The 15504-nt window shown below is 41.1% G+C and overlaps 1 protein-coding gene across 1 annotated transcript in view; it reads right to left on the minus strand.

The window, feature by feature from the left end:
* The window catches only part of UMAD1 (UBAP1-MVB12-associated (UMA) domain containing 1), a 119890-nt gene extending 104393 nt beyond the window's left edge, over nucleotides 1-15497 (minus strand). Inside the window, exon 1 of the mRNA XM_069211723.1 lies at nucleotides 15352-15497. The gene's annotated coding sequence lies outside the window, so the exon portion shown is untranslated. The remainder of the gene's footprint in view (nucleotides 1-15351) is intronic.
* Between the last annotated feature and the right edge of the window lie 7 nt (nucleotides 15498-15504).

Consider the following 15504-nt stretch of genomic DNA (forward strand, 5'->3'; position numbering starts at 1 on the left):
ACGTATTTTAAACGTGGAGAATTATCACATGCATAAACTAATGTCGACTGTGAGAAATAATTGCTTGTATTATGATTAATTGAATATGTTAACACGTACGAAGATTGCATTTATTAGAATCCATAAGCCTTAAGTTAGCGTGAGTCGAAAACTAGCTGTATAACTCTCATATTAAAGCATATTTTTCTGTTTCTTCAGTGTGCTGACTCGCAAAAGGCCATGACCCAGCATTTGTTATTTTCTCCGCTTATTGTATCATTGACAGTTATATTCCCATCCGCATGCTAGCTGCTTTAGTATAAAGTTGTACGCTTTGCAACAAAATATGGACACTTTCAAGGACATTGAACCACGGAAAAGAGAACTCTTGACCTGAAGAACGTGCCAGAAAATGAAGTAACCCCAGATGTGCCACCTACAAAAAACGTAAATTATGAAGACCAATCAAAATGTTATAATTTATCGTAAAATGACAAATGCATTACTTAATGTATAATTTAATAGGTTACAGATAGTGGGGTTTAGTGACTATCCAATAGAATTTTGGGGGAATGTATTCTGAAAAAGGGATAAAAACCCATGACACAGGAGACTCGAGAGCACTAGGTAGGGAATGATATCGATTGCATCCAGAAACTCTGTCACTCTATTTGGTGACTGGAGACTTAGACAAAACCATCCCCACCCATAGACTGCCCTATTGCATTTTCCTCCTTATGAGGGAAGTGTCCCCTGCCCTTAGACTAGATAGACTGATGGCGATCTAACTGATGTCCTGAAGACAAAGACTGATCCTGTATGCTGACCTATTCCGAGGAGGGTAATTATGCTACTGCTATTGAAATTCATCTATTTGCCTTTTCTTTCTAGGTACCAACTGCTGTGTATTTTTGATTAGAGACCCTAGTTAGATGTTTTCCAAATTGATGTTCTAAATTGTTTTGCATGAAGCCCAACATGCTGATGCTAATTAGTGGCTAGATGAGGCATTCACCTTGACTGACGTAATTGACGTGACTGACGTGGTGCTATGCTGAACTAAGACATATATGAGGTTCTATGTATTTTGATTTGTTTACCTTCAGATTACTATCTTATGTTTGATGATCTTTGCTTTGTTGAAACTTTATCATAGTTGCCGCATTGTGACTATGCTCTTTTGCTTCTTGGTTTTGAGATTAATACATCTGCTATTAGATTGTAATCAATAGGGAATAAAATTCACAAAACTTCAATAAGGTGTGGTTATTCATGACTGAAAGGTCATGGTTGCGCCGAAGGTTTAACAAATGTCTAAAGTGAAATATATTGTGGTGATATATGTTGACAATATTATTGATATATTGATCAGTTACCTCGTCTTACGGTGTCTCACCACTGGGTCCAAAGATTCATCGGCCTAAAACGAGTCTTAATGTGTATAAATTAACATAGAAGGACGCGTTATCAGTTCTGGTAGCAGAGGATGGTTTGGTCCTTGGGGGCCCTAGGACGGAGTTTCATTGTTTAATTTGTTTTTCTGTGATAATGCAATTTGGAGATATGATGGGTTGCTAAGTTCGCCATGGCTTTCCCGGGATCTTGGAGCCTGCCTAAATGAGTTGGGAATGTTCTCGGCACCATAGTATGAATGGTTAGGGTCTTTGCGCTTGCCTAAGCTTATGCATCTTGCAGGTGGTTGTGGAAAAATTTGTGTGTATTTAGGCCAAATTAAGTGTTGTTTAGCAGGAGTGGACGTACTCCACAGTATGAGAGTAGGGAAGTTGGCGTACTTCATGTGAATGTGGCGCTTGTTGCTCAAAATTATCCACGTGGTTGGTTGTTGTGTACGGACCTGTTGAGGTCTAAGACTCCAGAGTATTGATGATAAATGTGGTTTATGTTGTAATCTGTGCGGTTTAATAGGTCAATCGGGCGTGTTTGATAAGTCGAGTTTGAGTTGTAACGTGTGTATGAAACCTTCAATGGAGATTTGACAAATTCTAAAGTGCACTAGAAGGAGTCATTGACAAGTCGAGAGTAGAATTTGCGGGTCGAATTCTGCTTGCGTATGCGGGAACTGAGAAGGAGAGAGTAGCGGCCGAGGCTTCAAGTGAAATCTCTGTAAAGTTCTGAAGCGAATGTGTTACCTTTCCTGTAGTAAACCGACAGATTTGTGTTGTCATTTTAAGGTGCTCGCAAAAATTTGCATTAGTTTGTGTGAGTTGTAGGGGTCAGTGAAGAGCTGACAAGCCGCAAGACTTTGTCAGCTGCTGTGTGTGTGTGTGAGTGTGACGTCAGTTGTGCCGCGCTGAGATAGGTCAGATGCCGAGAGGGGTCGCGCACGGATTGTCTGCCGTCCGTGAGAGGCAATAGGTTGAGAAAGGGCGGGTGAAGAGTGTCCTGGGAACTAAGCCATTTCTGATTAAATACGAAATAAGAGAATCGCAAAAATGAATTTTGTTAAAGCATTCAAGAGCGCTCTAAAGGGAGATGTGTATATTGTTGCAACTGATGGGGAACCTACACCACCTGAGGGTACTCCAGCTTACATGGTTATGGAAGAGAAAGGTGTCGCACCTTGTTTATGGATGAAACAGTGGCGCAAATTAACAGAAAAAGAAGGGTGTTTAGTGTTTCCAGAGCATGGGACGTTTAATCCAAAAGGTACTAGAAAATCTGAGGTGGATGTTAAGTACACAGAAGCCACCTCCGAGACCAGCACAATACGAGGCTTTGGCGATTTGGGACTTGATGGCCCTTAAACATAGACAAGAAAGGTTTCAGAGAAGGCTGGGAAGGGCAGAAAAATCATATGCAGAGGCTAGGTGGGACAACGAGAGCAAAATGTGGAGAAGGGGAATCGTAAATGGGTTGAAGTTATTCCCAGCAATAACCCAGGGAGAAGAGACACAGGGAAAGAAAGCCTCCTGTAAAACCGACAAAGATTCAGGCAAAACTAAAGAAAATAAAAGGTCCTGGGAAGAGGAAGATGATTCAGATGATGAGGAATTTATGGATAGATTGTTACATGATCGTCCGCCACTGCATGCGGTGAGCGACAATGCTCCAAGTACTAGCTTGGATCCTGGGAACCAGACGCTGGAGAAGGGAGTTACTGATACAGTACAGACTAGCAATACAACTTTGATACAGAATGGTGTCAGTGTACCCACTGCACCAGACTTGCCGATACAGTTGCAGCCTCCACCGCAGATAAAGAGAATCTACCCTGATGTTCCAGTACTTGAGACTACTACAAACTTGATAGTGCCGCCAGACCCGATATACACAAAGCCAAAGTTAATACAGATTGAATCGACTCCGAAGCTAATGTCTCAACCGCCACAGTTGATACCAGGGTATAACCCTGTAGCAGGACCACCGTTAGTACCTGTACCGGGTACACTGGAGCAGACCTATGGTGTTGAGGCTCCAAGAAGACTGGGTCCAGGTCAGGCACCTGCCGCCATATTGTTACCCATTACTGTTGGTCCCCCCGTACCATTGTATGCACAAGGTAAATCAGGGATGCGTGATGACTCAGGAAGCGATAAGAGGAGGGCCTATGAGAACACCCCAGATAATGGCCCCGGGAGAACAAGTAAATGAGCCACCGAGACCCTTAATGGACCTTAGTCCAGTAGGGGCACCTCTCGAAGCGATGCGTAAAGCAGAGTTGGGAGTTTTAACTCCCCAAACCATGAGTACAAATACCTCACACTCTCCAATGATACATGCAGGGAACATTTCACTGCAGGGTTTTACAGTACAACAGTTAAATGAGTGGTTAGAGAAAACTTGTACCTCACAAAAGACTACAGTGACCACAGTTGAACCTGAGAAAGAAAAACAAGATGAATACTTGAATTTTGTACGACATGGGGCAGAAGCTGCCGAGTTAGTGGAAGGAACAATGGGAGTAAATAGGTTGGAATCATACACTGAGGCAGAATTGAGGTACTTATGCCCCAAGATTACCAAAGAGGTAGGCAAAGTACATCAGAGATTAGCGAATTTGGCAGATAAATATAATATTGATATCGGAAACACTAAACATTTGAAAAGAAGTTACAGATTAGATTTTGACTCCAAATATTTTGAACACATGAGATCTGCAGGCATGAAGGCACATCTGAGAGAACTGTTGCAAAGTGCACAAATTTGGGGTGCATTGGAGAAATGGGAAGGCCGATGGGCAAAGAAAAGAGATAAGGGAAAGGGAGATAGTCCAGGGTCCAATGAAGTTAGGACCTCACCTAATCTGGATTCAGTAAAAATGTTACCTATGAGAGAGACAGCTGGTGGTGTTTTAGTACATGTGCCATGGACTAGAGGAGACATTTTATCCTTTACAAATGATTATCCTAGGCTAAGGGAGAAGCCGATCGAGTGGTATCAACAAACGGACAGGTTTGTGAAGCTTGCAAAGTGTCTCTGGGAAGACTTGAATACTTTATTTGAGATTATTGTTCCGCCTGATTTGTCGCTCGAGTGCAAGAGAGGGGTAGATTGGCCAACGAAGGAGCCAGCAAGAGATAAGGTGACTGGAGCACCATCAGAAGAGGTGATGAAATATTATCATAAAGTAATTGAGTTCTTGAAACAAAAGGTGTCGCCGTAGGTGACCGATTGGCAGAAAATCGGCCGGACCTCTCAAGAGGTTAAGGAGTCGATACATGCTTATTACAAGAGATTATTGAAAGCGTTCAAACATTACAGTGGTACTGAGACTATCGAAAAGAAGGGCATGAATCACCTTGTGTTCAGATTCGTTGAAGGGCTGAGACCAGAAGTTAGCCAGATGATTAAGAATCATTTGATTTGTTGGCAAGCTAAACCGATTGATGAGGTGTTGCAGTATGCAAAATACTGTAGTGATGAGATCGAGTTGAAGCAGAAAAAGTTGAAGGAGAAAGTGATGGTGATGCAGATAAGGGCTGCACAGGCAGGAATACAGGGAAATGGAGTTCAGCAAATGATACAGCAACAACCGCAAATGAATGGTGTGTTTCAGGCACAGCCGAGAGGCAGAGGTCGAGGGTTTGTGAACCGTGGTTCGGACATGAATAATGTTGTTATTCAAAATGACAGTCAAGGAGTGAAAAAGATGTCACCATGTCACGCGTGCGGGGGCGTGGGGCATTGGAAACGGGAGTGTCCGAATATGGTGCAGGATGGTGCAGTTCAGCAGAGCATTAATGTTGGTACATTACAAAATTCATGAGGTCCAAAAGTGAGACATCAAAACCCGAATTTTCAGAATAATTTGGTACAAATGCAAGGGGTACAGCCCATGCAGCAGATGCAAATGCCGCGTTTTCAGTCAGTACAAATGCAACCAGTACAGCAGCAGATTCCTATGGTGCCTAGACAGCAAACGCAATTACCAATGGCTCTGATGGGACAGCAACAGGTGATGCTTCCTCAGCAGGTCACAGGCCAGGTAACCAATCAAAATAATACTGTGCAACAATTCCCATTACGAGGTGAAAATGGCATGAATGAGGATTGGTCAGATGACAGCTCAGACAGTGAAGAGTGCAGGCTTGCAGCATCCTTAGAGGTGGATCAGAGAGGCCCATACGTAGAGGGGAAAGTAATGGGCTATAAGGTTTCATTTTTGGTCGACACAGGAGCTATACGCTCTACAGTTCGAAGTGCAGAAGTCCAGAGATTACCTCTCTCAGGGCGTACTATATGAGTGGTTGGTGTGGCAAATCAGTACCTGACTAATCCGGTGCAGGTTGAAATTGGCAACTTTCAAGGGCTGCATAGATTTGTTGTATGCGATTCAAGTCCAGTATCCTTACTAGGAAGGGACTTACTGTGTAAGACAAAATGTTCAATTACCTGTTCCAACGATGGAATAGAAGTACAGACAAACAGTGACGATGAGGGAGATGAGAGTCAATTTGTAGAGGAAGAAGCAGAAACAAATGAAGACTACCCTTTGATTACTGTATTCCCAATGCATACTTTGATCGACCTACCTGTTGAACTACTAGGGACCGTGACAGAGAAAGTGTGGGATTTGACTGGGAAAGAAGTAGGATTGATAAAAGGAGTAGAACCAGTCAAGGTTCAGATAAAGCCGAATGCAGTGTTCCCACAAGTGTCACAATATTACATGACCCAAGACGTCCTCATTGAGGTGTCACAAATAATTGCAGATTTTCTCAGACAGGGAGTCCTAAAAGAAGTCTTGAGCAGTCCATGTAACTCACCCATTATGGGTTTAAAGAAGCCCTGTGGGAAAGTTCGAATTGTGCAAGACTTGCGAAAAATAAATGAAATTGTGATAAAATGCTGCCCTGTGGTACCTAACCCAGCGGTAATAATGTTCCAGGTTCCTTGTGATGCTGAATGGTTTACTGTGGTAGACCTATCCCAAGCATTCTTTTCAATACCTCTTCATGAGGACAGCCAATTTTTGTTCAGTTTCAAATTCCTGGATAAGGTGTACAGTTGGTGCAGAATTCCTCAAGGGTTCTCAGAGTCACCATCCATCTTCAATCAGATATTGAAAAAGGATTTGGAACCTCTTGTACTGCCTTTTAATTCAACTCTTGTGCAGTACATTGATGATTTGCTAATTGCATCCAAAACATGAGACAGTTGTAAATATGATACCATTGCATTATTGAATCATTTGGGAAAGAATGGACACAAGGTGTCACCCAGAAAGTTACAATACTGTCAAAAAGAAGTGAAATACTTGGGACATTTGATTGAGAAAGGGTCCCGAAGAATATCAAAGGAAAGAATAACAGCTGTTTTGCAGATGAAACCCCCAACAACAAAAAGAGATGTAAGGATGTTTTTGGGAATGGTGGGCTACTGTCATCAGTGGATACCCAACTTCTCAATCATCTCAAAGCCTTTAATAAAATTGACAGGAAAAGAAGTCAAGGATGAGCCATACACAATAACTTTGACAAAAGAGGAGCTTGAATCATTTGTAGAATTAAAAGAATGCATGTGCATGGGCACCAGCACTGGGAATGCCTGACTATGAGAAACCTTTTCTGTTGTTTTGTCATGAACGTGATGCTTGTTCTTTGTCTGTTTTAACACAGGCCCACGGAGATGCAAATCGCCCTGTAGCATATTTTTCAGCTACCTTGGACCCTGTCGCAGCAGCCTTACCGGGTTGTTTGCGGGCAGTTGCAGCAGTTGGTCAAAGCCTTTCACAATGTGAAGGCATAGTCATGGGATACCCTCTGACAGTAATGGTTCCACATTCAGTTGAAATTCTGTTGACACGAACTAAGACACAACACATGACAAATGCACGACTCACTAGATATGAGACGATTATACTGGGGTCAACAAATGTCACACTAAAGCGATGCACTGCGCTGAACCCGGCAACCTTACTTCCCAATGAAAATACTGAAATCAAAGATGGGGAAGAATTTGAACATGATTGTCTTGAAGTGACTGAACTCTGTACCAAACCTCGCCCAGACATACAGGATACCCAGTTAAAAGAAAACGATTGCATTATGTTTGTTGATGGGTCCTGTCTAAGAGATTCAGCAGGAACATTGAGAGCTGGTTACGCAGTATGTACCATAACTGGTATTGTTGAAGCCTCCTGGCTCGAAAAAGTGTTTTCTGCACAAGTGGCAGAATTAATAGCTCTTACTAAGGCATGCCACGCAGCTGTAAATTTGAAAGTCACTATCTATACTGACAGCAGATATGGATTTGGAATTGTGCATGATTTTGGCCAACTCTGGTCACAGAGGGGTTTCATGACCTCCTCTGGTTCTCCTGTGAAAAACAGTGAACAAATAAGAGATTTGTTACATGCGATTCAGTTACCTCTCGAAGTTGCCGTGGTAAAGTGCAGTGCTCACACCAGATCACAAGATTTTGTGTCTATGGGAAACAGCTATGCAGATCAAGTCGCAAGATTTTGTGCATTGAACTGTATATCGTTTAAAGAGCAGTGGGAATTGTTACCACAAACTGAAAACGACACAAGTTTAAATCTAGCATTACGAGTGGTTGATACCTTAGACGAACTGAAAACATTACAAAGTCGTGCTAGCAAAGAAGAAAAACGTTCATGGCAGAGAATGAGATGTGTACAAAGAGCAGATGATCTATGGGTTTCAGAAGAGGGAAAATTGGTTCTGCCAAATAGTCTTTTATCTCAGTTTGCCCGGCTCTATCATGGCCAGGCACATCTGGGAAGAGATGCCATGATCAGGTCCTTTAAGATTGATTGGTTCAATCCAAAATTCAGACATACCGTAGAAATCACTTGCCACAGGTGCGTCATCTGTCAACAGATGAATGCTGGAAAAGGAGCTGTGGTAACTTTGAGCCACATTGGGAGAGCTGGAGGTCCATTCAACAAAATGCAAATGGATTTTATTGAAATGACTGTTTGTGGAGGATTGAAGTATGTGTTGGTGATTGTGTGTGTTTTCAGTCATTGGAATGAGGCATATCCCACACGTAGGAATAACAGTCTTAGACTTGCAAAACTACTACTCAGGGAGCTGATACCAAGATTCGGGTTTCCGTTTTCTATAGAATCAGATAAGGGGAGACACTTCGACAATGAGGTGATTAAACTTCTGTGTGCCGCACTCAACATTGAACAAAAGCTGCATTGTAGCTATCGCCCTGAAGCATCAGGACTAGTCGAACAGATAAATGGTACTTTAAAATCAAGAATAGCAAAAATGTGTGCAGCTACAAACATGAAATGGCCAGATGCCTTACCTCTAGTACTGATGTCTATGAGAAATACCCCAGATAAGAAAACAGGACTGTCCCCCCATGAAATCCTCATGGGCAGAGCAATGAGATTACCAGCGGTACCTGCAAATGCACTAGTGAATATTACAGATGATATGGTGTTGGATTACTGCAAAGGTTTGGCTGACGTGATTCGCTCTTTTTCTCACCAGGTGGAAGCTAACACGTTGCCACCAATTGGTGAACCAGGTCACTCTCTGCAAGCTGGAGATTGGGTGGTTGTCAAGAAGCACGTGAGAAAATCGTGTCTTGAGCCGCGTTGGAAAGGACCGTATCAAGTAATATTGACGACCACCACTGCTGTGAAGTGTGCCGGGGTTCCCAACTGGATACATGCCAGTCACACGAAAAAGGTAACGTGTCCTGTTGAAGAGGAACTTGAAGTTTCCGGTACAGCAACTTCACGAAGAGAAGTCTCAGAGTCAGAGATCAGTCAAGAAGGAACTGAGACTACTTGAGAGCCCACTGAGAACAGCCTTGTCCCTCAAACTGTCAATGAGTTCGAGAGAGGTGACAGAGTACCTATCTCAGTCGAGGCTGCAGGAGAACTAAGCCAAGGAGAAGTTCTCCCAGAAGTAGACGAGTACGGGTTAGAGTCCGAACCCAACATAGAACCAGAAGACGAAGGAGAAACTGTAGATACAAATCAAAACGTGTCAGAGTCTCCCGAACCAGTTGCAGGTCCGTCAAGAGGAAACACCATATCACAAGAGGAGGGTACTGTCCAACGTCCTGAAGGAAAACATCGAACCAAGACACAGAGGCGATAATTGGCCAGACAAGTCACATCCTAAATTAAGAGAGGTATCGAACGACACGATAATAGAAGAAAGTGATACTTCACAAGCAGATGATCTGAGTGAAGGAGAACAACAAGGTGAACGAAGGTTAAAAAGAAAAAGAATAGCGAACAGAAGATATACAGGTCCTGAATGGGCATATGCTACAACCTCTGAATGGCAACAAGAATCCTTAGCATTTTGTTTTGATCGAGAAGTACCAGGCCAATACTACGGTACCTGAAGATATTCAAAGGAAAACTCGGCTAAAAAAATTAAATTCGTGAACGCTGAAAAAAAAAAAAAAAATGAAACTTTAGAAACTACTGGAAGTGACACTAAACCGGACTTGACTTTCAAAGAAAACCTGCTTACGACAAGCTGATAACCGGAATCGACAAAAGGGGGTCCTGGAGTGAGTGAAGACGCTGTAATATACGCAAGAGTTTGTCATCAAGTTGATAGTTGATCTGCTATTCTGATTCTATACAAACATGGCTTACAATAGAAATAGTAGCAAGGGAAGTAAGGTGTGTGGTTGGTTAGGTCTTATAATAGGTGTTGTATGTGCAGTAATGATTGTGGGAATGCCATGGAGAGAGAAAGAAACCATTAATGCAACTTCGAAACCTGAAACTACCACTACTAAACTATCACCGTGGGAGAGATTTGAGCAAGATGCAAGACATATGCATGAGGGAACTAATGCAAAAGGGGAACTTTCTACTAATGTCTTCTATCGCTTATTAAATGAGTATGTGGAAACTATGGATGCGAAAGATTGTTATGTTTGTACTAAAATTCCTTCATCTGTGCAGGAGGGAGTTACTTATCATAGCCTCCCTCTTACTTATGGAATTAGTTGCAGCTTGCTATTAACAAGATTCTATAATCAAGAGCATGTGCAATACTTTTATTCAAACTTGGATGTTGTGTTTTCTTTTGTGCCTGTGATTGAATTCCTAAATAAATTAGCTAAAGAGCACGATATTAAAATAGTTAGAGGATTCTTTGAGCCAACACTTACATTTGGAACTGCTTATGCACATCGCAACAATTTGACTTGCTTGCTGTCACCGGTAGAAAAGAGCTTTTTAGATCACACAGATGATAGACCAAGGGGTTGAAAGAAAGGTTAGAAAAAGGATTAGAGAAACGTACATATGCAAATGATTATGCTTACACTGCAATCAAAACACAAGGCAAATTAGCTATAGATGCATTACACGTAGGTAGGCTCTGTGTATATAGGCCAAAATCTGATCAAGACAATTTGTTTGTGGGTACGAGTGAATGCAGACATGTGTTTTTGTTTCAGAGTAAATGGACCTTTATGTTGAATGGACAAGATCCAGCGATCCCTGGAATCTATTATATCTGTGGACTAAATGCTTATTACCGTCTCCCTAAGGGATGGTATGGGACATGTTATTTGGGAATAGTATTCCCAAAGATATACCAGATTGATGACTTAAAACAAATACCTAAAACGTCCGAAATACAACATTCTAGACAAAAACGAGAATCAGTGGCGGCTGTCATTGGTGATATATTTGGAGCTATAATCCCATCAGTAGGGGTTATCTTGAATTCTATGAAAATTCAAAAGTTGTCTACTATAGTGGATAACATGTTGACAAATTTTACAGGAGCCATTCTCCTGATGGATACTGAACTTGCTGCAGAAAGAGCTATGACTCTTCAAAATCGGCTTGCTTTAGACATTCTTTTAGCAAAGAGTGGAGGTGTCTGCAAAATGCTTAATGAGCGTCATTGTTGCTCATTCATACCAGATAACAGTAAGAAAATTAGAAGCATGCTTACTAACCTTACTAGAGATAGTACAGACTTGAAGGATCTGAAAGAGCCTGGTGTTTGGGAGAAATTTGGGAAAGGAATTGCCCGAGTGGGAAGCTGGTTTACCAACATTTGGAACGGGGTACTTGCAAAAATTATGGTGGGTCTATTAATTGTTTTGGTTTGTCTATTAGGATTATGGGGGGCATGTAAAATCAATGACAAAGTAAAAAGAAATTGGACTAAAAGAGCCCGACGAAATGAAGAAAGTGAAAGAGAGAAAATGTTCAATGAAATATGGGAAAGCTCACATAAAGGGCAAGATGTTGAAATGCGTATTATGCGCAAGGTGAAAAATTAAGATCAAAGAGAAAATTGTGTGATGACGAGCGTCATCAGAGGAGGGACTGAGAGAGCGTAGTTTAAATGTTATATATTTAGATGTGAAATGCTTATATTTAACAATGCTGCATTAATAATATTATTCATTGAAACGTATTTTAAACGTGGAGAATTATCCCATGCATAAACTAATGTCGACTGTGAGAAATAATTGCTTGTATTATGATTAATTGAATATGTTAACACGTACGAAGATTGCATTTATTAGAATCCATAAGCCTTAAGTTAGCGTGAGTCGAAAACTAGCTGTATAACTCTCATATTAAAGCATATTTTTCTGTTTCTTCAGTGTGCTGACTCGCAAAAGGCCATGACCCAGCATTTGTTCTTTTCTCCGTTTATTGTATCATTGACAGTTATATTCCCATCCGCATGCTAGCTGCTTTAGTATAAAGTTGTACGCTTTGCAACAAAATATGGACACTTTCAAGGACATTGAACCACGGAAAAGAGAACTCTTGACCCGAAGAACGTGCCAGAAAATGAAGTAACCCCGGATGTGCCACCTACGAAAAACGTAAATTATGAAGACCAATCAAAATGTTATAATTTATCGTAAAATGACAAATGCATTACTTAATGTATAATTTGATAGGTTACAGATAGTGGGGTGTAGTGACTATCCAATAGAATTTTGGGGGAATGTATTATGAAAAAGGGATAAAAGCCCATGACACAGGAGACTCAAGAGCACTAGGTAGGGAATGATATCGATTGCATCCAGAAACTCTGTCACTCTATTTGGTGACTGGAGACTTAGACAAAACCATCCCCACCCATAGACTGCCCTATTGCATTTTCCTCCTTATGAGGGAAGTGTCCCCTGCCCTTAGACTAGATAGACTGATGGCGATCTAACTGATGTCATGAAGACGAAGACTGATCCTGTATGCTGACCTATTCCGAGGAGTGTAATTATGCTACTGCTATTGAAATTCATCTATTTGCCTTTTCTTTCTAGGTACCAACTGCTGTGTATTTTTGATTAGAGACCCTAGTTAGATGTTTTCCAAATTGATGTTCTAAATTGTTTTGCATGAAGCCCAACATGCTGATGCTAATTAGTGGCTAGATGAGGCATTCACCTTGACTGACGTAACTGACGTGACTGACGTGGTGCTATGCTGAACTAAGACATATATGAGGTTCTATGTATTTTGATTTGTTTACCTTCATCTTATGTTTGATGATCTTTGCTTTGTTGAAACTTTATCATAGTTGCCGCATTGTGACTATGCTCTTTTGCTTCTTGGTTTTGAGATTAATACATCTGCTATTAGATTGTAATCAATAGGGAATAAAATTCACAAAACTTCAATAAGGTGTGGTTATTCATGACTGAAAGGTCATGGTTGCGCCGAAGGTTTAACAAATGTCTAAAGTGAAATATATTGTGGTGATATATGTTGACAATATCATTGATATATTGATCAGTTACCTCGTCTTACGGTGTCTCACCACTGGGTCCAAAGATTCGTCGGCCTAAAACGAGTCCTAATGTGTATAAATTAACTTAGAAGGACGCGTTATCAGTTCCATTCCCTAAGACGGGAGGGTGGAGCACACTCACTCCGAAATGCTCTTGTGATAACAAATCAGAACAGTCTATTAAGCCCATCACACTTTTTGGGGGGTTTCACCAGGTATATAGAAAACGTTATCTTAAACAATTCTTTTAAAAGAAAGATTTTGTTTTCTTCAGAAGACCTTTCAATATATGTACAACTTGAAAGATGTTACAGTATGCCATCGGGTTACTTTGTTTTTATCTAAGAAACGTCACACCAGGGATCATTTGAATGTGATGGAAAGTGCACACACTCAACCTTTGAGAACTCTGTGAGAAGCATTCTGTTTTTTTAACTGGTAGTTTTTTTTTTCTTTTTTAACAATTTTAATATCGCTGTATTCCTTGTGCAATTTTCTCATGCATTGATGTGCTGTTTTTATGGTTTATTCGCATAAACTGAATAAAGTTATACTTGACTACTGATGCTATACAAACGTGAATAACAGAACACAGCATGTGGGTCTCGCAGGCAAAATATGAACACATTTGGCGAAATATTTCCTCACCACCCCCCCCCCACCCGATCACACACTTGTCATTTACTGCAAAGAAAATAATGTGAGACTTAAGTAGATAAAAAGCCTCAAGTAGATAAAAAGCGAGTTACCAAATGTAAGTCTTTAAAAATATTTTGCTCAGGCTCCCAGAGCTATTAAAAACTGATGTTGAAACAGGCCCTATTCTGATATCCTTAACTTTAAAGGAAAAACAGTGATAGATTTCTGAACAATGGCTGCCAAAAAATTCTATGGTAATCTGTGTGATCAATGTTTTTCCTATTTACTTGCTCCCGTTTTCCCTAAGAGTATTTGTTTTTCCAGGATGTTGTTTTTCTTTGTGTTTTTTTCATGTAACATATTACTCTTGTATAGTGTGTAGTGTTAACAAAAAAGTATTGTCCAGGTGAGAGTATATGTGAGTTTGGGTTCTGCATGCACCTTTATGAGACATAATTAACACCTTTAGAATTCAGGATTCTCACAGTACCCATCACAATCGTCATAAAGTGGTCCAGAATGCACGTTCATCCAATCCTAAGCCTCTCTGCAGAGCACAGACAGCAGCAGTCATATGTGACTATTGTAAATGTGATTCTATGGAAAAGGCTGGGACAGAGGTACACAACTGTCGAAATATTGACTGTCAAAGTAAAAGAAAACGCAGTGCTTGCAGGTGAGTGAGTGCACTATGTGTGGGAGGACAGAGAAGAAAGTAAATGTAGGAGAGGGTGAAAATAGGGTGCAGAAGAGGAAAGGGACATCATGCGAGAAATGCAGATAAACGGTTTTAGAAAGATGTCAGGAGAAAAGGGGCTCCAGTGTCCAAACGAGCTTCTTCAGAAGGAAGTGTTTAAAGAGGAGAGGGGGGAGAGACTGAGACATTTAAGACTCCTAACCGTTTCACAGACCTTAGAAACGTTTAATTCTGTGTCAAAATGTCAGAACTGAAACATTTTCTATCTTAATTTTTTACAAAAAAATTGTTACTCCACATATATTGATAACAAGCACGGGCAAAGTCAGCACGTGAGGTTTGTCTTACGTGCATGCCCATTACTGTATCATATGTCTGGATGCAGACAGAAACTCGGAGAAACACCAAAATACTAGACAGGTGGCCTGCTGTGGGAAGCACAATATTTTATTTGAAATGCTTAAGCCACGTCCTAAAATACCTGTATCACACCTCTTGGAAATAATTCAAGGTTATTATCCCCTTGATAACACCTCTCCCCCGGCTTTTTTTTACCCCACTAAAATCCCTGGTTTTGATTATGAAGAAGGGCGTGCGATTGGAACGAATGTCACTTTCGATATAGCGGTAAATTGACAACGAAAACCTGCTTAAGGGAGCATACAATTATAACATTTTCTGAAATATTTGAACTTTCACTCATTAATTTGATGAGATAGCGGGCAGCACAATTCAAGGCACATACACGGAAGACAACCACGAGACCTGTCGAGAAATCACCAGTAGGCAAATCTGCAGTGCTCAAGCCTAAATTTCACTAAACATCTTGATAAGTTCGCTGGGCGTACTTACTGGTCTGCCCACAAAGCTGATGGTTAACCTGTTCCAATGCTGTATGGGGAGCTGAACACGCACACTTAATACATCCTGGACGCTCCAATGTTTACCGGTGACTACTCCTTTTGTCGGCCCAGCTTCCAGCGTCACAAGCCTTGAATAGGCGTT

Source organism: Pleurodeles waltl, chromosome 10 (assembly GCF_031143425.1).
Source record: "Pleurodeles waltl isolate 20211129_DDA chromosome 10, aPleWal1.hap1.20221129, whole genome shotgun sequence".
NCBI classification, from domain to species: Eukaryota; Metazoa; Chordata; class Amphibia; order Caudata; family Salamandridae; genus Pleurodeles; species Pleurodeles waltl.